At 36.0% G+C, this 27,446-nt stretch overlaps 1 non-coding gene and 1 pseudogene across 1 annotated transcript; both read right to left on the bottom strand.

Annotated features, from left to right (window-relative positions):
* Positions 1–17,699: 17,699 nt before the first annotated feature.
* LOC141672223 (peroxidase 55-like) lies at positions 17,700–19,430 on the bottom strand (annotated as a pseudogene).
* Positions 19,431–24,225: 4,795 nt separating this feature from the next.
* On the bottom strand, positions 24,226–24,332 carry LOC141676016 (small nucleolar RNA R71). Its single transcript, XR_012556630.1, has one exon. It is a non-coding gene; the product is annotated as a small nucleolar RNA R71 (small nucleolar RNA).
* Between the last annotated feature and the right edge of the window lie 3,114 nt (positions 24,333–27,446).

Raw genomic sequence — 27,446 nt, 5'->3', positions numbered from 1 at the left:
TCTCTGATTTAAGCCTGGCTTCTTCTTCCATTAAACTCTCCAAGTCCATTCCTGGATTTTCCTGAAGAAATAACTGTCTTGACATTTCCTCATCAAGATCTAAAAGTTCATCAGAACTTATCCTTTTACCAGTAGCAGAACTTGTCCTGTGACTTGTGATTTCAGCTTTTCTTGATGTGAATCCTCTACCTTAACTATGACCTCTACCCATTCCAGAGCTTCCTTGATCATCTTTTCCATCGTCCTTCCCTTTCAGTGTCTTGTCATCTTGCATTTGGACTTAATTACTTTCTCCCCCTTTTTGGCATCAGCAGGTAATAGGAGAGAGACAAGCAATCCTTCTTCTCTTTTGAGGTGTTTGAGGAACAGTCTTTGTCCTCTTAGGTTTGGAAGATGAAGACTTCACAGTAGATACTGAGGGATGAGGTTCTGATGGTTGAACATCAGGATAAAGTGCAGTGTACTTAACAGGGTCATAGGTGATTAATGCTTGTTTGACAGATAAAGGTATTAAGAGGGGTCTTAACACAGCCTTCTTATTATCAGTAGATAATAAATCAGTGAAAGCTCTTTTAGCTAGTCTAAAGGATGGAATTAAATCACCAAAACTTTGGGGCTGATTACAATAGAACCTATGAATAAGCTGACAAAATCTGGCAAAATATACAGTATATCGATCTTCTGTCATCCTATCCCCAATAAAACCTAAGACATCACTTGCATAATCAAAATCAGTTTGATTTATAAGAGCATACCCGATTTGTTGGCTGAATATGGGAATTGCATCGAAATTTGAGCATTTGTTAGCAAAAGCCTTGGTAATGCAGTCAAAGAAGAAACTCTATTCCCTCCTTATGAAAGATCTCTTCAACTTGCCAAGCTTTGCCAATGTTCCCTCATAGCCTAGACTGGCCATCATGTTCTGAAGAACCGGTTCGTCAACAGTAGAATAAATACAGTTCTCAGGTAGCTGCAGTGCTTGTCGAACCGTAGACAAAGTCACAACATACTCATTGTCCCCTGATGAAAAGATAATACTCGGGGACCCTTGAGCACCACCATCATCATATACTCCACTCCTCCAGAACTACAGTACTTGAACTCCAGAGACTGATTCAGGCTCAGTTAGAGCGTACCCAATATCAGAACTAGTGAGAAAATCCTGAATGAAATGAAGTTCAGAGGGTGCCTCCGATGTGTGAAGTATAGCAGAGAAGTTATTAGGAACAAACTTTGCTCCATTGAATATTATGTCCTTGGGTACCATGTGAAAAGTTGAGATTGAAGAGTGCCTGGTAGGTGTTTGATAAAATGTTTGTATGAACAACCAACGTGAGAAGAAGAAAGAGAGTAAAAGCAAGTAGAGAAAAAGTATGAAAGGAAATAAAAGAAAAAAAAATCTTCTCTCTGTCTTACTTATACTTTTTTTTTAAATGTTACCGTTGGACACCTGTCAGAAATGCAGTAATAACGGATAGTTACTGGGCGCGAGAAAACAGTAATCATTACTTGCCAACTTGCCTTTTTTCAAGGAAAAACTGTTCCACTTACCCAGATATTCCATTAATTAAGGTGAAACAGTTTTAATTCAAAATTGAAACCGTTCCCACTTATTTAATTATTTTTCACTGCAACATTAATATTCTGAAAATAAATCAAGTGAAAATAAATCAAGTGAAAATAACCAAGATAAATCAGATGAGTAAGTGCTGATAAAGTAAAATCAGAACTTAAGTTAAAACAGAATTTATATGGTCATCAGAATATGAATCGTTATCAGGATTTATCAATGCATTTCAAAATAACTTAGAGACAAAATCTTGAAACAAAAACAAATTTCATTAATATATCAAGTGAATACATTCATGAAATTGAAATTACATCAGTACTAGTACAAGATTTCCCTAAGCTGCTAAACCTAACATCAACAGCCTTAGTCCTAGCTCAAGAAGCAGGGCAAGGCTGACGATGAAGAAAAACAGGAAGAAGAAAATAAATCATTTCTTCTTCCTACTCTCGACAAACAGAATGGCGAGTCGAATGATTCGCTCTTGCTGGCGAGGAGCTTCCAGCCTTTCCTCCTCCAATCGCTCCAGATGGCGATGGTAGTCAATATAGAAGAACAGGAGGTGGGTGAGTACTCCTGTGGGACTGAGTCCCATTCCTGCTGCCAATCGGCACAGCTTAGCTCCATATTGAAGTTTTGGTAGTTCAAAAACATGTTGTATCTGACCATGGTGTTTTTGAAGGAAAAAGTATGAAGGTAAGTTGATGTTGAGAGAAAAGATTTGATGGAAAGACTGATGTGAAGTGGTTGCTTATATAGGAAAGAGAATGCCAGGAGACACAAAGGAATTTAATGTGGATAGATAGAATTTATTCTACCTCATCTCCCCAGACTTGGAAAAAGAAAAACATTCATTGGAAAGAGAAAACATGGTTTAATGCGCACAAGAAGCAAGTAAAAGTTGACTGTTCAAGTACGAATACCATTAACCCTAACCATAGTGACTATTAATCTTCCACTTCAACATAAATCTAGTTTGAACCGAGACTGTTATTAAATTTCATCCACAGATAAGTCAAGTAAAGAATTAGACTGGAATATCAGAACTTAGACTTATATCAGAACTTAACAGTCATCAGAACATAATTTCTTAACTCGAAAAAGGAATGCCTATCTTAGTAAGTCCTCATACAAGTTCTAAGTTATATTTTTCAGAACTTAATCATCAGAACATGCAACCAGAACTTGTCCTCAGAATTTGTGCAAAGTGACACAATGACTGTTTATCTAAAACAACACAGACCACCACAGTAACTTTCATCATTCTTATGGAGTGATTAGTGTGTGCATTAAGCTAAATTTCAGACAAAGAATAAAGTCTAATTCACTTCAGTACATCTTAGAAATAAGGCATAATTAAAACTTTGCTAAAGAGCTGTCATTATTATGTAACCTACTGTTGAATGAGTTCATGCTAGAGTCCACCTCAACTATTTTGTGCTCATTTTATGCATCTTTTTGAATTCCATTTTACAGTGGCTTCTCAGTGTAAGTGAGTCACGACTGCTTATCAGAATTTATGCTATTATCAGAGTATTTCTCCAGTAATCATAGAGTGTAAAAAGTCACCAAGAAAATATTTTGCTTTTCTAATGCATATTTACTTAATACCAGCAATGCACTTGGGTCGTCCCTTCCACATTTTTACTCTAGATCTCAAAGGAGTACCTGATTTTATTCTTTGATCCTTTTGCTTTTTCTTTTTGATAGGAGAGGTTTATCAGCACTTAGTGCATTCAGCAGAATTACTAGTATCAGAACTTAACAGATGAGTAGCATTATTCTAATTTGTGACTTAGTAATAAGATAAACAAAGTAAACTCAACTTAGCTCTATTATTAGAATTTGCTTGTGTCAATAGATTTCCATAGAAATAATTACTTCTTACATGGGATCATTTGTTTATTGAAGACTACTAGGTCAGCATCTAGCACAGTTATCCTCATAGGATTGAATGGTTACTTAAACAGACATATCACTTATCAGAGTTTAGAAACATATATCAGACAACAGTCAGTACTTAAACACATTTATCAATTAATCACAGAATACACAAAGAGATTAAATTCTGTAAATACTGATCATAAAGTCTGATAACACAGAACAAGACTAAGCAGATTTAGAGAAAGAACCTGAAATCATTCCAAGTTCATTTACCAATCTTGTAAAAGTGGCTCCACACAATGGTTTTGTGAAGATATCTGCTAGTTGTTGATCTGTTGGAACAAAGTGCAATTCCACTGTACCTTCATCCATATGTTCCCTTATGAAGTGGTACCTGATGCTGATGTGCTTTGTCATAGAGTGTTGAACTGGATTACCTGTCATAGCAATAGCACTTTGATTATCACAGTAAATAGGGATTTTGAAATATGTTAACCCATAATCCAGTAGCTGATTCTTCAACCAAAGAATATGTGCACAACAGCTTCCTGCAGCAATATACTCTGCTTCTGCAGTTGATGTGGAAATTGACTTTTATTTCTTGCTGAACCAAGAAACCAATCTGCCTCCAAGAAATTGGCATCTTCCACTTGTGCTTTTCCTGTCAATTTTGCAACCTGCAAAATCTGCATCTGAGTAACCTATTAGTTTAAAATCTGATTCTCTAGGATACCACAATCCCAGATCAGTTGTTCCTTTAAGATACTTAAAAATTCTTTTCACAGCTGTTAAGTGAGGTTCTCTTGGATCTTTTTGAAATCTTGCACAAAGACAGGTAGCATACATGAGATCAGGTCTACTAGCAGTTAGATAGAGTAGAGAGCCAATCATACCTCTGTAATCAGTAATATCTACTGATTTACCAGTATCCTTATCCAGTTTTGTTGCAGTGGCCATGAGAGTGGATGCACTTGAACAATCTTGCATTCCAAATTTCTTCAGCAAGTTTCTGGTGTACTTAGTTTGACAAATAAAAGTGCCTTCTCCATTCTGCTTGACTTGAAGGCCCAGAAAATAGCTAAGTTCCCCCATCATACTCATCTGATACCTTGACTGCATCAGTTTGGCAAACTTCTTGCAAAGTCTGTCATTTGTAGACCCAAAGATGATACCATCAACATAAATCTGGACCAGAAGTAAGTCATTTCCATGGTTGAGATAGAACAGTGTTTTGTCTATTGTTCCTCTGTTGAATCCACTTTCCAGAAGAAACTGAGCTAAAGTCTCATACCATGCTCTAGGAGCTTGCTTAAGTCCATAAAGTGCTTTATTAAGCTTGTAGACATAATCTGGATGTTTGGAGTCTACAAAGCCTGGAGGTTGTTCAACATATACTTCCTCCTCCAATTCTCCATTGAGAAAAGCACTTTTCATATCCATTTGAAAGACAGTAAACTTTTTTTGAGCAGCATAAGCCAAAAATATCCTTATGGCTTCTAACCTAGAAACTGGTGCAAATGTTTCATCATTATTAATTCCCTCCTGTTGAGAATATCCTTTTGCAACCAGCCTTGCCTTATTCCTTGTAATTATGCCATCACTGTCAGTTTTGTTTCTGAATACCCACTTTGTACCAACAACAGATTTATTCTTTGTTCTTGGCACTAGGGTCCAGACTTTGTTTCTTTCAAATTCATTTAACTCTTCCTGCATTGCTTGCACCCAATCAGCATCTTGAAGAGCTTCTTCCACTTTCTTTGGCTCAGTCTGAGAGAGAAACGAATTGTAAAGACATTCATTTGAAGTACCTGTTCTAGTTCTGACACCTGCATCAGGATTTCCAATTATCAAATCAGGTGTATGTGATTTTGTCCACTTCCTTGCAGATGGAAGGTTTTCTTTAGAACTGGATGCTCCCCCATGATCCATACTGTCTTCATTTTCATTTTCTGATGCTCCCCCTGAAGCTATGCTCTCTGAGTTGAATTCTTCAGAATTTAGATTTTCAGCACTATCAGAACTTGGCTTATCAGAACTTGACGAATCAGAACTTGAAGAGCCAGATGTATGTTCTGATGTTTCTTGAGATGTGGTAAGCTCTTGAGTATGCTCCCCCTGCATAGGTGCATTTTCCTTTGGCGTAGTCACCACAGTTTCAATAACATCAGAGTTTAATCCATCAGAGTTTACAGTATCAGGACTTAGACTGTCAGGATTTTCAGTATCAGAATTTGAGTCTTCATTTTCAAATCTCAGCTGATCATGGTCAATAAAATCTTCAAGACCAGTAATCTTCTTGTCATCAAAAGAGATATTGATAGATTCTATGACCACTTTTGTTCTCAAATTATAGACTCTGAAGGCTTTTGTGGAAAGTGGATATCCAACAAAGATTCCTTCATCAACTTTTAGATCAAACTTTGATAGCTGTTCAGGATGAGTCTTGAGAACAAAACACTTGCATCCAAATACATGAAAGTACTTCAGATTTGGCTTCTTTTTCTTCACCATCTCATATGGTGTTTTTCCATGCTTGTTAATGAGTGTTGCATTTTGAGTAAAATAAGCAGTCTGCACAGTTTCAGCCCAGAAATAGGTTGGAAGCTTTGCTTCTTCAAGCATTGTACGTGCAGCTTCAATGAGAGTTCTATTCTTCCTTTCAACAACTCCATTTTGCTGTGGAGTTCCAGGAGCAGAAATTCCTGCTTAATTCCATGGTTTTTGCAGAACTCTTCCATTATCAAATTCTTGAACTCAGTGCCATTATCACTCCTTAAGATTTTCACAGAATCTTTGACCAATTTATCCAGATGTTTGACATGATCAATCAAGATAGATGCAGTTTCACTTTTTATGTGCAAGAAATACACCCATGTGTATCTAGTGAAGTCATCCACTATGACCAATGCATATTTCTTCTTTGCAATAGACATGACATTTACTGGACCAAATAGATCAATATGTAGTAGATGATAAGGCTCAAGAATTGATGATTCATTCTTGCTCTTGAATGAAGATTTTCTTTATTTGGCCTTCTGACAAGAATCACAAAGGCCATCAGGAGCAAATACTGACTTTGGCAGTCCTCTCACAAGATCTTTCTTGACCAGTTCATTTATATTGTTGAAATTTAAATGAGAAAGTTTCTTGTGCCAATTCCAGCTTTCTTCAATTGATGCTCTACTCATCAGACAGATTGCAGAACCATCAGTACTTATTGAAAGCTTAGCTTCATAAATGTTACCACGCCTGTATCCTTTCAGAACAACTTTGCCTTTAGATTTACTCACAACTTCACAGTGTTCTTCAAAGAAATCAACATGATAACCTCTGTCACAGATTTGACTTATACTCAGCAGATTGTGTTTAAGTCCTGAGACCAGAGCCCAATGTTTTTAATGATGACATTCCCAAGATTGATATTACCATATCCCAATGTTTTTCCAATGTTGCCATCTCCATAAGAAACACTTGGGCCAGCTTTCTCCATAAAGTCTGATAGCAGGGCCTTATTTCCAGTCATATGTCCTGAACATCCACTGTCCAGAACTAGAATATTTTTTCTGTTGCCCTGTAAACACAAAGACCACTAATTATTAGTTTTAAGGACCAGACTTGCTTGGATCCTTTGGCCTTATTAAGTTTGTTAACATTTGCAGCGGATTTAGCATCAGAATTTATGTTAACATTTTTCTTATCAGAACTTACACTATCAGACTTTGAATCAGAATTTACACTAGAAGGAACAATGGAAACTTTCTTCAAAGAAGGTTTTAATTGATAATAATCATAGTACAAACTATGATATTCCTTATAAGTATAAATGGAATGCCATAAACTACCACAATGAAAACAAGGATTTTGTGGTTTATATCTAACAGACTGACTCTTAACTCCTGATTTTGAAGGTAAGGAGTTAATGTTTTTATTCTTCCTGCAAAAAGAAGCCAGATGGTTAGAACTTCCACAGTTATGACATGTTTTCCTAGGAGCATCAGGAACAGGTTTATAATCATTGGTTTTATTCACACCTTCCTTTCCATTCCTATTTTTCCTAGGTGATTTTACCTTGTTTGCATTCTTAACATCTTTCAGCTTATGCTTAAGCTGCTTCTCAGTCATTAAGCCTATGTTTACTTCAGCTGTCTTTTCCTGTTTTAGTTTGTCAGAAGTTAATTCCTCTTTAACTTCTAATTTCTCATTATCAGACTTTACAGTTACAAACTTAACAGGTTTTAACTTTGGCTTTTGCTTAACAACAGGCTTAATTTCTTCAGTTCCTTTATCATTCTTATCCTCTCCATAACCTAAGCCCTCTTTCCAATTTTCACTACTTAGCAAATTTTGAGTTGTTCTGCCAGAGTTAGTCCAAGTCCTGATTATCTCTCTTTCCTTTTCTAACTCAGTTTTTAGAGATTCATTCATTTTTAGCACTTCATCCCTAACATAAAAAGCATCATCTCTATCCTTCTGAGTTTGATGAAATATAACTAACTCTTTTTCTAAGAAATCATTTCTTTTCTTAAAAGCAAGATTTTCAGAAGTTAATCTTTCACATGTTAAGGTTTGATCTCTATAACTAACAAACATGGTTTTAAGATATCTTCTCAACTCATTAATATCATCAGTATGAAAAGCACAAGTAGTCTGAGGTACCTTTGTTTCAGCAGCTTCAGAACTGCTCTCAGCACTTTCTTTATCAGCATTTGCCATCAAAGCATAGTTCTCCTCACTTTCAGAGTCTGAGGTGTCTGTCCAGCTTTTCTGCTTTGTGACAAGAGCCTTGCCTTTGTCACCCTTTACCTTCTTGCAATCAGGAGATATGTGGCCTTTCTCGCCACAGTTATAGCATTTAACATTGGTATAATCTCCTTTGTCAGACTTTCCTCCTCCGCCTTCAGATCTTCTGAAATTCTTCTTATCAGAACTTGTGCCTTTCCTGGAAAACTTCTTTCCCTTCCTGAACTTTCTGTATGCAATCTTTGTGATTCCTTTCACCATAAGAGCACACAGCTTCATCATCTCCTCATCAGCATCAGTCTTAGGCAAGCTTTCAGAATCTGAGTCATCATCAGTTTCAGAACTTTATGACTCAGTATCGGACTTTGTAAAAAGAGCTTTACCCTTGTCTTTCCTTGAGGAAGCTGCTTTGGGGGATTCTTCTTCAGCCTTAAGAGCAACTGTTCTTGACTTTCCTCCTTTCCTCTTGCTTCTTTGTTCCATCTCAAGTTCATGAGTCTTGAGCATTCCATAGATTTCATCAAGAGTTGTTTCATCAAGACTGTAGTTGTCTCTTATTGTTGTTGCCTTCAAATCCCAACATTCAGGAAGAGCTAACAGGAATTTAAGGTTTGTATCTTCAAGATCATACTCCTTATTAACCAGTGACAGATCATTCAAGAGTTCGACAAATCTATCATATAAATCAGTCAATGATTCATTAGCCTTTGAATCAAAGTGTTCATACTCTTGAGTGAGTATTGTCTTCCTGTTCTTCTTAATTGTGTCGGTTCCCTGACACCTTGTTTCCAGAGCATCCCATATCTCCTTAGCAGTCTTGCAGTTAATTACCCTATTTGACATTACATTATCAATGGCACTATGCAGTAAGTGTCGTACCTTAGCATCCTTAGCAATTGATGCGATATCTTCAGTAGTATAATCACTCTTTTCCTTTGGTACGGTTTTTGCTGCTTCACCTGCAACTGCAACAGCGAGCTTGGTTGGTTTGTGAGGCCCTTGCTTGATTCTATCAAGATATTCTGGATCTGTAGCTTCCAGAAACATGGTCATCCTCACCTTCCATATAGCATATTCAGATGGTCTCAATATGGGAACTCTGATGGTTTCATACCGACTTTGAATTTGTGTCTTTGGAGGTTCTTCAGTTTTGGTAGGCTTAGTTGGAGTTTCTGTGTCAGACATGATTGTGTTTGGATCTTTAACTGTATGTGTGTTAACAGATAGGCTCTGATACCACTTGTTAGGTCACACTCACTGTAGAGGGGGTGAATACAGTGTATAATACAATCAAATCGAACTTTAATATCGTAAGTAACAGAAAACAAACTTTATTGAAACAATAAACTCTGTTACAGTATGAAACTGTTACCTCTCAGTGATGAACAAATATCACGAGAGCTGCTAGGGTTACAATAAATAATCTTCTCGAATAATGATAACACTTATAGTGTAAACCCTATGTCTGTGTTTATATACTACACAGTTACAAGATATTCGCTAATTGATATGGAATATAATTCTGCTTCCTAAAACATATCAATCAGATATCTTTTCTTCTAAGTATTCCTTTCTTCACGGAACTCCTTCTTCATGCATATCTCTTCTTATGTTTATCTCGATCTTCTTTCCTTTAATCAGCTACTTCCCTTATCTAATCGTCCTTCAGCACTTAAGTTCTGATATCCAACTTCTGATGATTATCTCCTGATAATATAAGTACTGATATCCTTAAGTCCTGACTTCCAGTATAAGTACTGATTCCCAGTTAAGTACTGATTTGTCCTGTTAAGTAAGATCTAAAAACTAAACATAAAACATATTAGCCATGACATTATCAAATATATCTAACAAATTCATAGTATTTTAGATGACTTTTTGAGATTTTTAAAAATTTACCTACTAATTATTTTTATTTAAATAAAGAAAAATGACTACAAAATTAAAAATAAATAGTAGATAAAATTTAAAAAATCTTATTATATTATAGAAAATACTAGAATTCATCCATTTTAATTTGGTTGTAATAGGATTCAAGAAAAATATATAAAACTCCATAAAACAAATTTTAATTCTCGAGCACATATTTTGAGGTATATGTATGATATTTATTATAACTTTAGTGATTCAAATGATACCCCGTTAACTTTGATGATTAAACTGATATATGGCGTTCAGTTGAATGACCACTTTGATATTTAACCCGATTTCAATTTCATGTAGAGTTCTATGTTATTTTTAAACGAAATATAGATTGTTGGAATCATTTATAATTAAGATATTTCTATTTCCGTAAAATTCATTTTAATTTTTTATTAAATAATAAAATTAAATCCTTTATACATTGTTATTAATAACGGAATCCATGTTTTAAGGGGTATTTTGGTTTCAGCCATTTTCAGTTTCACGAATTTTTGGTTTCACCCCTTTTTAAATCTTATTAAAGCTCTAAATAAATCATTATTATTTATTATTTTTATTCCTATATGACTTACAATTATTTATGTAGTATTTTACCCATTTTTTATTCTTATATACCACATATTTATATTATTTTTATATAAATGAAATCGTATATATATTGTAATTTTTAGATTCATAGCTATGAAATTATATTTTAGAACCAAATGCAAATTTTTACGTATATAAAGAATATTTTATTATAAAAAACATGCTATTATAAATTATATAAGAAAATAAATTCAGCTAACAATAAGAAATACAATATACAATTACTTAATAATGTTAATTAAATATTTTAAAAAATGTTAGTTATGTCTTTTTGACAACAAGAGATATAATAATGTCGAGTTTGTTGTTCTAATAAAATTTGAGTTAATGAAAACTACATATAATTTCAAAAGAAAAATTATAATAATAGTACAATTTTATTTATTATATATTTTAATTATTATTTAAAATTAATTTATATTATTTTGATCTCGTCCTGTGCTTTAGACGGGTTATCGACTAATATTCATAATACACATAATAATCTTGATCTTTTGTCCAAAGAATCTAATTTATAAATTCTATTTTTGAAATCAACTTGTTTGGACTATAGGTGTATCTTTGGGCACTGGACAATTTAGGGCTGTTCAGGAACCGAGCTGTTCGTGAACAAATTCGAGTTTGGCTCGTTAAGAGCTCGTTCGGCTCGTTAACGAACTCGAGCTCGAATTTGAACAGACAAATATTTCGTTAAGCAAAACGAGCTCAAGCCGAGTATTGGGTTGTTCGGCTCGAGCTCGGCTCGGCTTGGCTCGGCTCGGCTCGGCTCGAGCTCGCTCGTTAAATCTCTAAAAAATTCTAATATATCCTGTATATTTTTATATAGGTATGATTTTTTTTTAAAAAAATCTGACTTCACTGTATTTTTTTCATCTTCCAACGATCATTTTGCATAACATATGTGATATATTTTGACATGATTTATAATTTTTTATTTTAGTTTCTAATTTCAAGGTATGGCTTTAAAATTATATTTTAGTTAAGATTTTTTTTAAAATATCTGTCATTGATTCAATCGTATGGATGTCATAAAATATATTTTTTAATGATATAACCAAAGTTTCACATCAAAACAATTTTATTTGATTTTCTATTTTAACGAGCATTAGTTTGACTAGTAACGCTAACTAGTGTTTAGTCTGGATTTGTTGTTTCGATTATTTTAAAAATACTTTATATCGATCCAACCGTATGGATGTCATAAAATATATATTTTATTGATATAACCAAAGTTTAATATCAAAATAATTTTATTTAATTTGCTATTTTAACAGTCAAACATTAGTTTGACCAGTACTAGTAACTAATATTTAGTCATGTATTGGTGTCTCGACTTATTTAAAATTATTTTTAATTGATTCAACCATGTGGATGTCAAAATAAATATATTTTAGTGATATAACCAAAGTTTTAAATCAAAATAATTTTATTTGGTTTGTTATTTTAACATTCAAGTATTAGTTTAACTATTACCGCTAACTAGTGTTTAGTTATTAATTGGTATTTCGATTTTTCTTAAAAATATTTTCCATCGATACAACCGTATGGATGTCAATATATATATATATATTTTAGTGATATAACCAAAGTTTCCAAAAAATAAATTTATTTGATAAGTCATTTTTACAGTCAAACAGCGGTTGACGTGAAATTTTTTTGACTCGGCTCAGCTCGTTTATGTTCGCGCACAAGCTCGTGTTCGGCTCGTTAGTTAACGAGTTCGAGCTCGAACACGATTTTTATTCGATAAGAAGGCTCGGCCCGGCCCGGCTCGGTTCGGTTCATCAGAAAAAAAATTAAAGTTCGGCTCTGTTCGATAAAGGCTCGGCTCGGTTCGTGAAGAGTTAGTCAATGGTGTTGGCATTAAATTTTTACTGGAAGTTTCTCTGGGTAAATGAGAGCATATGTTGCAATGTTTTGGTGAAATAGCTTTATGCTCGCGCACCTGTGATATTTTCTTGCAGATATGGATCAAATCTTTTAGACTGTTTAATATATTTGGGTTAAAATGAACGGTTTTGGTGCAGATGTGTGTTCTTATATTTGTGGGAACAAATGGGGAGACCTAATTTAACACATCAACACTAGTCTGGTGCGTGCAAAACTTCCCTAAAAGTCGTGGCCCCTGTGGTGGGAATATTGAAGGGATTTGTTGGGCTGAGTGGTGCAATACTGTCTCAGATGATATATGTTCTAATCCATTCTCCTCTGACAGTGCATCGCTTATATTCATGGTGGCAGTTGGGCCTGCAATGGTGGTTATTTCTCTTATGTTCATTGTGTTAGAAAAATTGGATTTTTAGATCATAGTTTTATTATGTTCTTGATAATAATCCTAAAATCTAATGATTGAAAGTTGTTCCATGATATGTGATCTTAAACTTTCATGTATGGTTTTAAGAATTTTTCTTAATGAAATCCATAGAGAAATAGAGTTGAAACTAGTAGCTTGTAAAAGCTTGAAATGGAGAATGTGTCATTTGTCCCATATTGAAAATAAATAAAGTGAGGATTTTATTTATTTGTGATTTAATTTTTTAATAAGAATTAATTTATCAGTCGGGCTGGGTTATTGTCTCTGTTGGGCTTGGTCACTTTGTAAGTGGGCTGAGTCAGATTCAATGAATCTGGACATGTAACTGATAAATAAATATTCATAATTAAAAAAATTAAAACTGATTTAATGTGTGGATTAAATACAAAAGCTGTTATATTTTATTTAAATTCAAAATCAGCAGTTTTGATTTATGTATTAAATGAGCAGTTTTGATTTTTGATATTAATGTATATTAAAGTCTATTAATGCCAGGGTTGTAAGTTACACTTAGCCTCTACTATAAATAGAGGCCTAAGTTGTTGATGAAATATAACACACAACATTCTCTTCTCTTCTTCCTCTCTGCATTTCTCTCCCAAAAACACAAGTTTGAGGTGCTGTTAGTTTCGTTTTCCGGCGACTGAGGTGCTAGTCGATGTGGAGGTTTTGATGCTGCTGTTAACATAAACTCCGAGATATTTTATCCTGGTGGAGATATTGTACGCATCCCAGACGCAGCAGGTAGGGGGCAATATTCTCTTCAAGAGCAGCCAGGGCTTCGAGCAAGGCCCGGTGACTCAGCTGTGTTCTTCTTTTCTTGGCGTTCTGTATCTGTGCACTACCATTATTTTTCAGTCACTGTTGAAAGCTATGGTTTCAGGTACATCTTCGTTTTTCTCTTCGTTATTTCAGTTACTAAGTTTGTTTACATGCATGCTTTGTTTTGTTGACTGTGGTCTTGGCCTGGACTTACTAAATTCTTTATACACTTGCCTGTATGTTGCTATATTTGTTAGTGAGATCTACAACATTCTTGAAGAGAATATTTATTTAGAATTTAGCATAATGGTTAACGAAAGTGAGGTTATCGTTGGTGGTGGTAGCGGTTCGGGTGCAACTGCTGGGGCCATTGATTGGACCACCTATAGTTTCCCACAAGCTGTTGAACTAACCGATTTACCGGAGAAATTCAACGGTGGCATTGGCTTTTCTCGCTGGCAGAAAAGGATGAAGTTGTGGCTGACTATAAAGGGTCTGTGGCCGGTTGTAGAATATGAGAAACCAGTAGTGGATCAAGAGAAGGTTGACACAGTTAAGGCTTTTGGGAAGTGGGCTGAGAAGGATGGAGTGGCTAGGGCGGCCATTCTGGCGGCACTAACAAATACTTTGTTTGATGTCTATTTTTCTGATGCCTACTCCGCAAAACTCTTATGGGAGAAGCTGAACCAGACACATAATACTGACTCACAAGATCTAGAAAAGTATTCTGTGGCAAGGTTCCTCGAGTTCAAGCTGGTGGACAATAAGTCCATGACTGAGCAGGTACATGAGTTCGAGATGATAGTGCATGCTTTGAAGGAGTCTGGAATGGACCTCCCGGAGAAGTTCAAGGTGATGAGTATGATTGAAAAGCTCCCAAAGTCTTGGGAAGAGTTCTCTCTCCCTGAAAAGACAGAAATGAGAGATCACCTGGACCAACCTTATGCTGGACATCTCGGTGCAAGAACAACACAAGTCCAAACAGGGATATGTGATGCCAACTGAACACGGTACCTCGAAGGTAAACATAGCAACTGTAGGACAGAAGAGGAAGGCTTTTGCTAAGAAAGCTAATAGTAATAAACCTAAGAGTGACAAGGACAAGGCCAAGAAACCCAAGGCAAACAAACCATGCTGGTCTTGTGGGCAGGTTGGGCACTAGAGTAAGGACTGCCCTACGAAGAAAGCGAAGAAAACCGAGGTAGCGCAAGCGAATGCTGTGCTTGGAACCACAAGTGGGCCTGTAGTGAACATGGTTGTTGGTGAGGCTACGGCTTCTGTAACCGACATTGACCGGTATGTATCCTACAACCCTTTAATATTTTCTGTCTATCTGTCAAATGAATGGTTGATAGATACTGGAGCTAATGTACATATTTGTGCTGATATTAGTTTATTTGTATCTTATCAACAGAGTCATAGCCTGACTGTGAAGATGGGGAATGCTAGTGCTGCTCAAGTATATGGAGTTGGAAACGTGGATCTGAAGTTTCCTTCAGGACGTATTCTATCTCTGACGAGAGTGCATCATGTTCCCGACATGTGTAGAAATATAATAAGTGGAAGCTGTTTAGTTTCTAATGGTTTTGAAATTTCGTTCAAATGTAATAGTTAGTATTATTTACAACACATTGTCCGGCCTGTGGGAGGTCATAGACAAATCCGATCATCTGAATATTAGGACCGTAGTCACCGGGTTATAGTGACAATTTTCTGAAAATTTAGGACCGTTATCACCGTGATGTAGGGGTCGTGACATGAATTATAGATTTGAATTATTGTTCTTTATGTGATATGTGTATTCTATGTATCGAATAAGAATGTGAAAGTTTATCAAAAGTGTTTGTTTCCAATATCGTATCGTATAGATTATGTATTTTGTTATATGTGTATATGTTACTTGGTCTACTAGTTGGATCGATTGTTTTCTTGCTGGGCTTCGTAGCTTATTCTTACAATTTCAGGTTTCGTCCAAGGTTCGAGTTGGATAGCATTGGTGTTCGAGGACCTTAGTTTTGGAGTAGATTTACTTTTGGACCGCTTCCGTTAGCTGCGTTTTTGTAATAGTCTCCTTTGTAATAGACGTTTGGATTAGCAAATTGTATTTTGTTTTAGTTTTGATTTGGAACTAATAGTCCGGAAGTGTGAGTTGTTACCATGAGCCTCTTTTATCCGAGGACCAGAAAGAAGAAGCCGTCAAAACTGGACATGATGCTAATGAAATTATATTTAGTGAGGTTGAAGATGAGAAGCCGAGGGGAGTAGATTTGCTTCCAGCTACAGAGAGGCAAAGGAGGATTGTTGAGCTGCAAGCAAAATTATGTCAAGCAGCTGCAGAAGGTGCAGTGAGGGTCAAGAGCACAAGGGGGTCCACATAGAGGGGAGGACTTCACTCTGATGCAGGCTTTAATAAAGGCAGACTTTTGGCTAATTTTTTTCTCAGTTTTACTTGGATCGGGGTCTGGGTTAACTGTGATTGATAATTTGGGGCAGATGAGCCAGTCATTTGGTTATGACAACACACATATATTTGTTTCACTCATTAGTATATGGAACTTCTTAGGCCGTGTTGGCGGGGGATACTTTTCTGAAATCATTGTCAGGTAATTTCACCATAATCCTCCCGGATGCTTAGTATAGCTTATCGTTTTGTTTTTTTTTATCTGTATTCCCCTTAATCAACATAATATTTTTGAACAGGGATTATGCATATCCTAGGCATCTGGCCATGGCTGTGGCTCAGTTCATAATGGCATTTGGCCACACTGTCATGGTCATGGGTTGGCCGAGGGAGATGTATATTGGCACGCTTCTGATTGGGCTTGGTTACGGAGCTCACTGGGCAATTGTCCCAGCCACTGCCCCTGAGTTATTTGGTTTAAAAAAGTTTGGGGCATTGTACAATATTCTTACTCTTGCAAACCCTGCTGGTACACTGGTCTTCTCAAGCTTCCTTGCGAGCCGTATATACGATAGTGAAGCAGCGAAGCAAGCTCAAAACCTACCTATCAACCTTAATGAACCACCGCGATGCTATGGTGTTGTCTGCTTCAGCTTGACTTCCTTTATAATATGAGGATTGTGCATTGTTGCAGTTATTTTAAGCATGACTCTCGTCTACGGAAGTAAAGTGGTCTATGCAAATCTGTACAGAAAATCTCGCACTTGAAATGCAGAAAGGGAAATAGAAAGGATTTCATTCATACATGTAAAAGAACTGAAGATAAACATACTTGTGAAAGGTTGAAGAGCTAGCAATAGCATACTCCGGAAGACTTGGTTGAAAAATAAAAAATATCACCGCATGGAAGAGAAGTAGGAACTGAGATAGTGAGAAACGACATAATCTTGGCTTTTTTTGCTGCTGGGAGCAGTTGATTTTCTGTTTCGGTTGCTGGTTTCGTTTTATTTTCTTTCTAATCCTGGTGAAGTGAGATTTAGATAACCATTATTTGGAAGAGGTAGCATCCTCCTGTAGATTTTGTTTTGATACTTCTCCTGTTGTTGTTTATCATCATTGCAGAATCGTTATTTGATAATTCAAGTTGTATTATTGAATTTATTTATGAATGAAGGAAATAATAGTTAATGTTTTCTTGCATCTGGAACTTATATTCGTTTCGTTCTAATCTATACCATATCAATTAATATACAGAGACTTGTATTCAGAAAGATAGATAGAATGATAGATAGATAGTTTATAACTATAAAATGTCACTGAGATTAATGGTTATATATATATATATATATATATCAGTAGAAGTAATTTCCTGCTAAATTCCTCCAGAGGCAGATTTAATTGTCAACCTCATCTGTTTCATAAGTATTTGAAGCTCAAGTTGTCACTGGACTTCAGTTACCTTGTAATTAATACCTTAAATTTCTCTGTTTTCTTTTGTAAGATAACATTTCTTATATACATGTTTATTAATTTATGTAGCATGTAGAATTATATTGAATATACTCAACAATTGAGGATCATGGGACAAGTCCTCAAGTCACTACTTTACACCCTTTCTTCAGTGTTACTATTTTGTTCATTCACTTGTAGGCATTACTTCTGGGGATCTTTTTTTCTTCAAACACCAAGTACAACGTTGATCATTTAATGATTTTATCCTTATATCGCAACAAAATTTCTTCTGTAGTGTTTATGTTCTGCAGCTTGCAGGGCTTTGATAAAGTTGCCTTCATGAATTGAAGGCTGTGCAATCTTTCCTGATCTGTCCTTCATCACCACCTTTTACCCCTGACCTACCAAGCTTCTTCATACCAGTAATAAAAGCTGTGAAGAAGTCGCCTGGACTACTAGCAAAATCAAGAACAGTAGGCTGGGTTTCAGGGTCGCTGAAAAGCACCTCATCTGAACTCAAGAGACCTTTTCCTGCTACCAGATTTTGGAAATACACATTGTCAAACTTTTGCGGAGTATTAGGATCAAGAGGAAAGATTCCGCCTGAGTTTGCATTTGGGCAAAGCTTTAAGTAACTGCTGCTGAGCATATTCCGGATTCAAGGAAGGGTCAATTTTAGAAGATGAAGAGAATGAATGGAGGCGGTTTGAAAATCGATTGCAGTGAGAGACACCAATGGTATGAGCTCCAGATAGTGCAATCATATCAAGTTGAGTAAGATTGTGCTTGCTAAAAATGGAGTTTAGCTGTTTGAGGTTGAAGGAAGGTTCTGGAAGTTTTCCAGTAACTCTGGATGCCTTTGAGACAAGTCCATCACGACGTCCCAGCTCTACAAGGAAGGTTCTGGAAGTTTTCCAGTAAGATTTTCATGAGCATCCTTTTCCGCGTCACTGTTTGATGACGCAATTAAAATTGATGCATCACAGCCCTGCACCAGAATTAAAAGAAGACTCGTAATCAAAGTTAGAAAATCTACCTCCCTTTAATTGTCCTACAAGCAAAATCACAAGCAGACATTAAGACTTGAATACTAACTTTAAATATGTGTATAATACTATAATACTACGAAACCGGTGCAATTAACTTGTTAAAAAAATGAATTTGGTCACTCTCTTTGTTGCAAGCATTATGCAGGACTCAAAACCACATAACAGAGCATCATGCAGTGGCAGTGGCCTAGTTTAGAATTTGTTACAAGAATCTTCAAAACATGGAGATACATAAGACACTGAAACTAATTGTCGCAACTTGCAACCTCAATGAAACAGTCGTGGAAAAATAGACGAAGAGTAGCTTGCATTGTGGTGAACGTCTCAACTGTTTTCTTAGAAACAGCTTGATTCCCTATAGATTCAACATCTGGACAAGTTGAAGTGTAGAAATTCTCCTTCAACTGTCCTCGGCATTGGCCTATTAGCATCATCCAAAACAAGACACACAAGCCTCTCCACAGACTCATTTTTCTCCGAATTGCAAATAACCCTGGATTATTTCTCAAGTCTCATGTATACATGTTAATCATATTACATATTTATATATATATAAAAAATGAATGGAAAAAGATGAAGTTATCTGAGTAATTGGGTCTAGCTAAGCCCCTGTAAGATATTCTTAATGCCTTGAATGGGTGTAATCTTTTACAGCTGTTGAGGTAATAATCTCAGCCACGCCATTTCACTTTCCACCATCATCTTACTATGAGGAGGATAAATCCAATTCCATCATGTTAGACAGCTCTAAAGTTTGAAACAACCCTTTAACTTGTTTCAGAAAATTTTACCCATTGCTCCCGAATTTTAAATACGTAGGAAAGTAAGTGTAGGGTGAATAAAATAGTTTCACTTGCATTCATAATTGTGATCCCGAGTTTTTAAAAGGAACGAAAACAAGTGGTAATGAACGGAAATTTAAAAAACTTTCACTCCAAAAGTGGTATAAAAGTACTTTAACTCGTTATCACTTACTTCCTTTTCTTAAAAAAACTCGGGAATAAGACCTTAGTTCAAGTTAATGATTGGATGTCACATACATTATTAATAAGTAAAAAGGGAGACATTTTTGTTACATAATAGTTTTTTCAATTTCAATCTAAGCTTTGAAAATTGTAAACATGGTGTTATTGAAATAAATTTATTTTATTTTGTGCTTTAATTTACCTGCAACAGATTTACCACAAGCATCAAGGACAATTTTATTTGGGTAAACAAATGAACTGAACGCACACAAGTCCTTGAAATAGTTAAAAATTAACCACAAAGTCAGTGTACATAATAGCGCTAAGCCGGGGCTGACCTCCAAAAATTAACGTGGGTGACTAATTCTGCCGCTGGTCATGATCAATGAGTTCAAGTCGAAACATCAGCATTGTACTTGTGATTGATCTAATGGAAAATCACGGACCACTTTCAAGTTACACCGTCCGTTCGGGTTAAACCCAATATATAATATGAGCTTGGTGATACAAGACATAGAATAATAATTATATTTGTTGACAATTATTATCATAATGAGTTTGAGTAATAATTATATGTGTTAGACAATTATTATCATAATAAAAATGGGTAATAATTGTATGGTTAGACAATTATTATTATAATCAGATTCAGTATGTCTTGTTGGCTAAGTTTGTGATTACTATATATATATAGTTATGTTATTATTTAGAAATGTAGTCGTCTTAGGTATCGTGTGTGAGATGCTTGAGCATTGGTTGTCTCAATTATCAGTTTGAGACACCGTTGAGGTGGTATGTACTAATGTATTATTGATAATGTTTTGATTAATAATACAAGTTGGGACGTGGGTTTTTCACGTCAAATATTTTGTTGTTTGTTTGTGTGCGTACTCTATATTGGTAGAATTGAATCTCGAATGTGTGTGTTTTCTCCTAACAAGTGGTATCAGAGCCAAGGTTGAAGGTTCGTGATGAATTGGGTTGGAGGAATGTTCGAGGTTCAATTGGTATGGTGAAGTACGTTGATGAATTTGCTGACAAAGTTACGTGCAGTATGGCGGTTGACGTGCACCGTGGATCAATTCGTTCGGACTCGAGGTGGAAGATGGACGGGATCATTACAATAGTTTCGATGGTTTGATGGTTGATCAACCAGGTGAAAAATTTTGGATGATACTTGTGATGTTCTTCAAAAGAAGCCAAAGGATTGTGAAAGCAAGGATCGGGTGACTCAATGCTGAAAGGAGGCACTCGTGGTTGATGCACGTGATTTTGTGGATGGATATGCCGTTAGGATGAAGAACGGTAGTTTGGAGTTATTGGAGGTCACTATACGGGTCTTAGTGATTCTCAAAAGTTGGAAGAAGAAGAATGAGATGAATGAATTCTTGTTCGAGGGAAGACATCGGCGAACGGACGTTGATGTTTTGATGGTTACCATTCAACCTGATCTGGAGTATTGGGTTGAAGGGGAGGATTGTTGGGGTTAAACTCAATATGTGATATGGGCTTGGTGATACAAGACATAATTGGATTGGGTAATAATTGTATTTGTTGACAATTATTATCATAATGGGGTTTAGTAATAATTGTATGTGTTGACAATTATTATCATAATGAGAATGGGTAATAATTGTATGGTTAGACAATTATTATTATAATCAGATTCAGTATATCTTGTTGGCTAAGTTTGTGATGGCTATATATACATAGTCATGTTATTGTTTTGATGTATGCTTAAGAGATGTAGCCTTCTTAGGTATCGTGCGTGAGATGCTTGAGCATTGGTTGGCTCAATTATCAGTTTGGGACACCGTTGAGGTGGTATGTACTGATGTATTATTAATAATTTTTTGATTAATAATACAAGTTGGACGTGAGTTTTTCACGTCAAATATATTGTTGTGTGTTTGTGTGCACTCTGTATTGGTAGAATTGAATCTCGAATGTGTGTGTGTTTCCTCATAACACCATCTGTTCAACTCAACAGGGAATGAAATTTTGGGTCAAGCTACCGGTCTTTATCATCTTTGCAATTTTGATCACTCTTTTTCCTTTAAGTGCAAGGTTCCCTAAAGAAATAAAAAATACATACAAATTATAAATTAATCAAAGATTAGATTTTTAACATAATTAAATAAATTAGAAACAAAACAAATATTCCAGGTACTTAATAGTAAGATATAATAATTATAAACAAAAAACAATCAAATAAAATATAATCAAATGTAAACTTCTTAAAATTTAAATACACAATCCTAATTCAATTAATTTATTTTTAAATTATTTTTTCAATATTGAATATTACTGTGTAATAAAAACTAGAGTGCGTTAGTATTTAATGTTAGGGTTTGTGATATTCGAGTTTTGATGGCTGATATTGCGTTCATGATTATCGGAAGATGCCTACGTATCTCTGTGCATAGGGAATCAAACCAAAAAACGTAGTTCTAGGTTGAGGGGTAGAGCCTTTTATATAAAGGTGAGTCTAGGGTTAGACTAGTGTTGGGAGACTTGGTGGCCAAATATCCAACTTAGATGGTGATTAGGAGTCTGATAAGTGGATTTTATATCCACTTGGAACGCTTTATTACAAGCTTAAATTGGTGTTTTGGACTCAAGTTGTTGGTATTTTGATGTGTTTTTGTGTTATTGCATTTCAGGTATTAGTTATATGAAGAAAAGAGATTTCAAAGGAAATATAATAAAAAGTGAATAGAATTGGAAGCCAATGCCACTGTCAAGTTGTAGAGAATCTCAATAGCTTCGCGTGGGCAGTTGAATCGCCTAATTCTGACTAGTAGAACTCAAGTTATGGCCAAAACAAGATTCATCAGAACTTTTCCCAGATAGTAGCTGAGCGCCCGCTCAGCAGAGGAGCTGAGCGCCCGCTCAGCAGAGGAGCTGAGCGCCCGCTCAGGAGAGCTGAGCGGCCGCTCAGGGCGCGAGTGGTTGCTGATTTCGCTGAAAAAGCCTTTTTTGAGTGGAATTTGACGATTTTAAGGGTCCAGGTCCACTAGGGGCGTATATATACTTAAAAAAAGGGTTTTCATCATCCGGGAAGATTGGGATACCAAGGAGAAGACCTAGAAGCACAGAACAACTCCGAAAAAGAAGATCTTGTTTTCAACTTGTGATTCTTTGAATTAATTGTAACTTTGGATGCTCGTTTTCGTTCTTGTTGAACCTAGATCTCGTTTATTCATACTTTAATTATTATTCAGTTTATTAAGACCTGGTTTTATACCATGCTTTTATTGGAACCCATGGTGACGATGAGTTCAATTATGGGCTAATCGTTATCGTGGGGTTCTAGCGGAATTACTTATGGATTTCTATAGTTAATTTGTTTTGATATCTTGGTGTGTGGTGATTGATTGATATCCTAGTATTGGTTGTGCTTATTCGTCTTATGTGCGTAGCTAACATATAAGATAGCGTGTTAATCTCTATTGAAGCGACAGTGAATATAGAGGTTTAGAACTTGTCATGCTAGCATAGATTCATGTATGTGTATGCATGATTTGTAGGTAACTCTAACCATTTTACTTGCCCTATGTAATCATTATGGATAACTTGTGCTTAAACCGTTATGTTGTCAAATTCTATAGACATATAGGGTCTCAATATAATTGGTGCCTATTCAGCTTCTATCTCTTTTGTGGATGTCTGGTAGAATGGTACTCGTGCAACGAAAGTTGGCGTTTATCAGTTTCGTGTTATCCGATTAGTGTCATCACCATCACGTGCTAAGGTTAAGAACAATAAGGCTATTGAATGAAGTATTTAATGAAGTTGGAATCCCATGTTTGTCATATATAGTAATTCAACCACAATTCTCTTAGTTAATATTAATTAGTATAATCTCTTAGTTTAATCAAAACCCAATTTATTATTTGTCTTAGCATTGAGCGATAACCATACATTGGTGCATAGGTGCATAAATTGAACTTAACCTAAACCAGTCTCTGTGGGAACGAATCTGATTTAGATCTTATACTACTTGCGAACGCGTATACTTGCGTAAATATTAGCGTGTATTGTCACCCTAACAAGTTTTTGGCACCGCTGCCGGGGACTCGGTGTTAATTTTTAGTTTATATGCTTGTCATCAGTGGTCGTTAAAGTTCACTGACTCGCATCCTTTTACTTTCACGGTTTATTTGTTTGTGTTTCAGGTACTCATTACAATGGGAGATCCAGCAGCACGAACGAGAGCCTTGATGGATTTTTCTCAACCCAAGATCAATGACATTCAATCTAGCATTGTCAGGCCATCTATCACAGCTAATACCTTTGAGATCAAGCCTGACATAATTCAATGGGTGCAGAATTCAGTCCAGTTTGGGGGTTCTCCAATGGAAGATCCCAATACGCACATTAGGGATTTCATTGAGATCCGCGACACCTTCAGGTTCAATGGTGTTTCTGAAGATGCTATTAAGCTGAGACTTTTCCCATTCTCTCTGAGGGACAAGGCTAAGAGATGGTTACACTCTCTACCAGATGGTTCGATTACTACTTGGGAAGATCTTGCTCAGAAGTTTCTTACTAAATTCTTCCCTATAGCGAAGACAGCTGCAATCAGGAATGCTCTTACTCAATTTGCGCAGCAATCAGGAGAATCTTTATATGAAGCTTGGGAGCGCTACAAGGAGATGCTTAGGAAGTGTCCTCATCATGGAATGCCTGATTGGATGATCATCACTTGTTTTTATAATGGATTAGGAGCACAGTCCAGACCCATGCTCGATGCAACATCAGGTGGAGCATTATGAGCAAAGAGCTATAAGGAAGCTTATGATCTAATTGAGCTGATGGCTGCTAATGAATATCAGTATCCAACCCAGAGATATCCACTGGGCAAGGTAGCATGACTTCTTGAGGTGGATACAGCTGATGGAATTTACGGATGAGCGGAAGCGTGAAATAACAATTTATTCTGTAAAAACCATATACCGCACATATAGAAAAATGTATAAAAGGGAAAAACTGAGGAATCGAAACCATACCTCGTGAATCGAAGCTTTATAAAAATGGAGTGCTAGCAGTTGCTCCTCAATGTGTGAAGCACTCTACCGGTATCCACCAAGAACGATCCTCTTCGATGAACCTTTTTATAAAACTGAGCTTTTATAAAATGGAGTTTTTGGGAGAGAGAGAGAGGGGAAGAAGATGGAGGCTAGGGTTTTCACAAAACCAAAATTGTGTGTGTAAATTGAATGAGCCACCATCTCATTCTATTTATAGGGCTCTCCTAGGGTTTTATAATATATCTTTATATATATTGACCCCCACATTTTATCTTCATAAAATGCTTTAATAATAATTAAAACTATTTTAATCATTATTTCTTTTTCTTAACTATTTAGAAAATAATTCTCTCTCTCATTATTTCATCAAAGAAAATATTCTTTTATGGTGTGACCCTGTAGGTTCAATATTATGCCGGTAGTAGAAATAAATAATAATAAACTTTTATTAATTATTTATATGAATACTAAAATTCACTAAATATAATTAACTGATTAATTATATTTATTCTACATCGTGAGTGATGCTTCTCAACATATCGCGACTATCCGGATAATATGAATTCACTGCTTAGAATATCAAGAACCTGTCAGTGACTAGTTACCGTACAATGAATTTCTTCTACCCTTATAATATCCCGAATAAATACAAGGCATGGATCTCGTGTCAAGCCTATCAAATTTAATCATATGATTTCTTATTCATAATGCAAAGTTCATATTAATGCAAATTAGAAACTCCTTTCTAATTTCATACACTCTGGCCAGAGATTCCAGATTCGCATACTAAGAATAACATAGGATATTCTCTTCCTATACTGGAAGGGGTAGATCCTCTATTGACGTTAACTATCTCTATACACAAATCCCTCTGCCCAGAATAGACCTAATGGATGTCCTTGAGACTAAGGACTAAACCAAAGCACAGTTCATTATATATAAGATACCTTTAACGATCTCAAGTCTAAGGACACTTGTACAACTATCACTTAGTGAATAACTATTGACACGTGAGTAATCTCCATTAGTTGTTCAACTTATCGAGTCATGTTTAGTGAACTTAATCCCTGATAAACACCTACATACTAGCTATAGTGTCACCACACAAATACCTATGAGAACAGACATCCTCCTGAAGGGAGCAAGCATAGTATGTACCAATCTTTGCGGATTATTAATTACCAGTTAGTAATCCTATGACCGGGAACTATTTAAGTTTAGAGTTATCATCTTTTAGGTCTCACTATTATGATCTCATCATAATCCATAAAAAGCTTTACTCTAAACTATGGTATATCTTATTTAAACATTTAAATAGATAGAGCCCGTAATAAAAACAAAACAAGTCTTTTATTAATATCAATGAAATCAAAACAGATTACATAAAAGTTATTCCTAAATCCTCATACGTGATTGGACTTAGGACATATCTCTTTCAATCTCCCACTTGTACTAAAGCCAATCACTCTGGTATCTAATACCCATCTTGTCTTTATGATGATCAAAGTGACTTTTAGAAAGTGGCTTTATGAGTGGGTCTGCTATGTTGTTATGTGTGTTAACTCTCTTTCAATACAATACAAGAAATGTTACCGCGCTCCCACTAACCCTTTTGTAGACACATGGTTCATCTATGTTTTTGATAAAACCAAACTCTTTGATTGTCTCATCAAAATGGATGTTTCATCTACGAGAAGCTTGCTTTAAACCACATATGGTTCGCAGCAGCTTACACACTAGGTTTTCATTTCCCTTGGAAAGAAAACCATCTGGCCATTTGCCAGATCTCATAGTCGTAGTAAGCAGCAATCGCAAGCAAAATCCGAACTGATTTTAACAGGGCTACAGGCGAAAAAGTTTCATCAAAGTCAATCCCTTGTCTTTGTCTGAATCCTTTTGCCACGAGCCTGGCCTTATAGGTCTCCACCTGGCCATCTGCTCTAATCTTTCTTTTGTATACCCATTTGCACTCAATAGGCTTCACACCCTCAGGTGCTTCAACCAAAGTCCATACTTGGTTGGTATACATAGATTCCATTTCGGATTTCATGGCACTTTGCCATTTCTCTGAGTCAACACTACTCATAGCCTCATTATAGGTCACAGGGTTGTCATCATCAATGATTGACAACTCATTGTCATTCTCAATGACAAGGCCATAATACCTCACAGGTTGGCGAGACACTCTCACTGACCTATGAATGGGTTGTTCCACGGAAGGTTGTTCAGTCTGAACAGGTGTTTCCACTTGATTCGTAGTAGTTTGTGCTTCTTGAACTTCATCAAGTTCAATTTTGCTCCCACTGTTTCCTTCAAGGATAAACTCCTTTTCCAAGAAGGTAGCATGTCGGAAGACAAACACCCGATGATCGGTATAAAAGTAACACCCCAAAATCTCTTTAGGATATCCCACAAAACTACATTTTACGGATCAAGATTCCAGCTTATCTGGGTCAACTTTCTTGACATAAGCTGGACATCCCCAAATCTTAACGTGTTTAAGACTCGGTTTCCTTTCTTTCCATATCTCATATAGAGTTTGAGGAACAGATTTGGAAGGCACCTTATTCAGTAAATATGCTGAGGTTTCCAATGCATAACCCCATAAGAATACTGGAAGATTCGCATAGCTCATCATGGACCGAACCATATCTAACAAAGTTCGATTTCTCCTTTCAGATACCAATCTGAAGGAGTCCACTGGGAGACTATACCCTTTTCTTTGAGATAATCCAGAAACTCTCCATTCAAGTATTCACCACCTCGAT

Source organism: Apium graveolens, chromosome 7, assembly GCF_009905375.1.
Source record: "Apium graveolens cultivar Ventura chromosome 7, ASM990537v1, whole genome shotgun sequence".
NCBI classification, from domain to species: Eukaryota; Viridiplantae; Streptophyta; class Magnoliopsida; order Apiales; family Apiaceae; genus Apium; species Apium graveolens.
The sequence above is the reverse complement of the archived record's forward strand: the minus strand, read 5'-3'. Positions and strand labels throughout refer to the sequence as shown.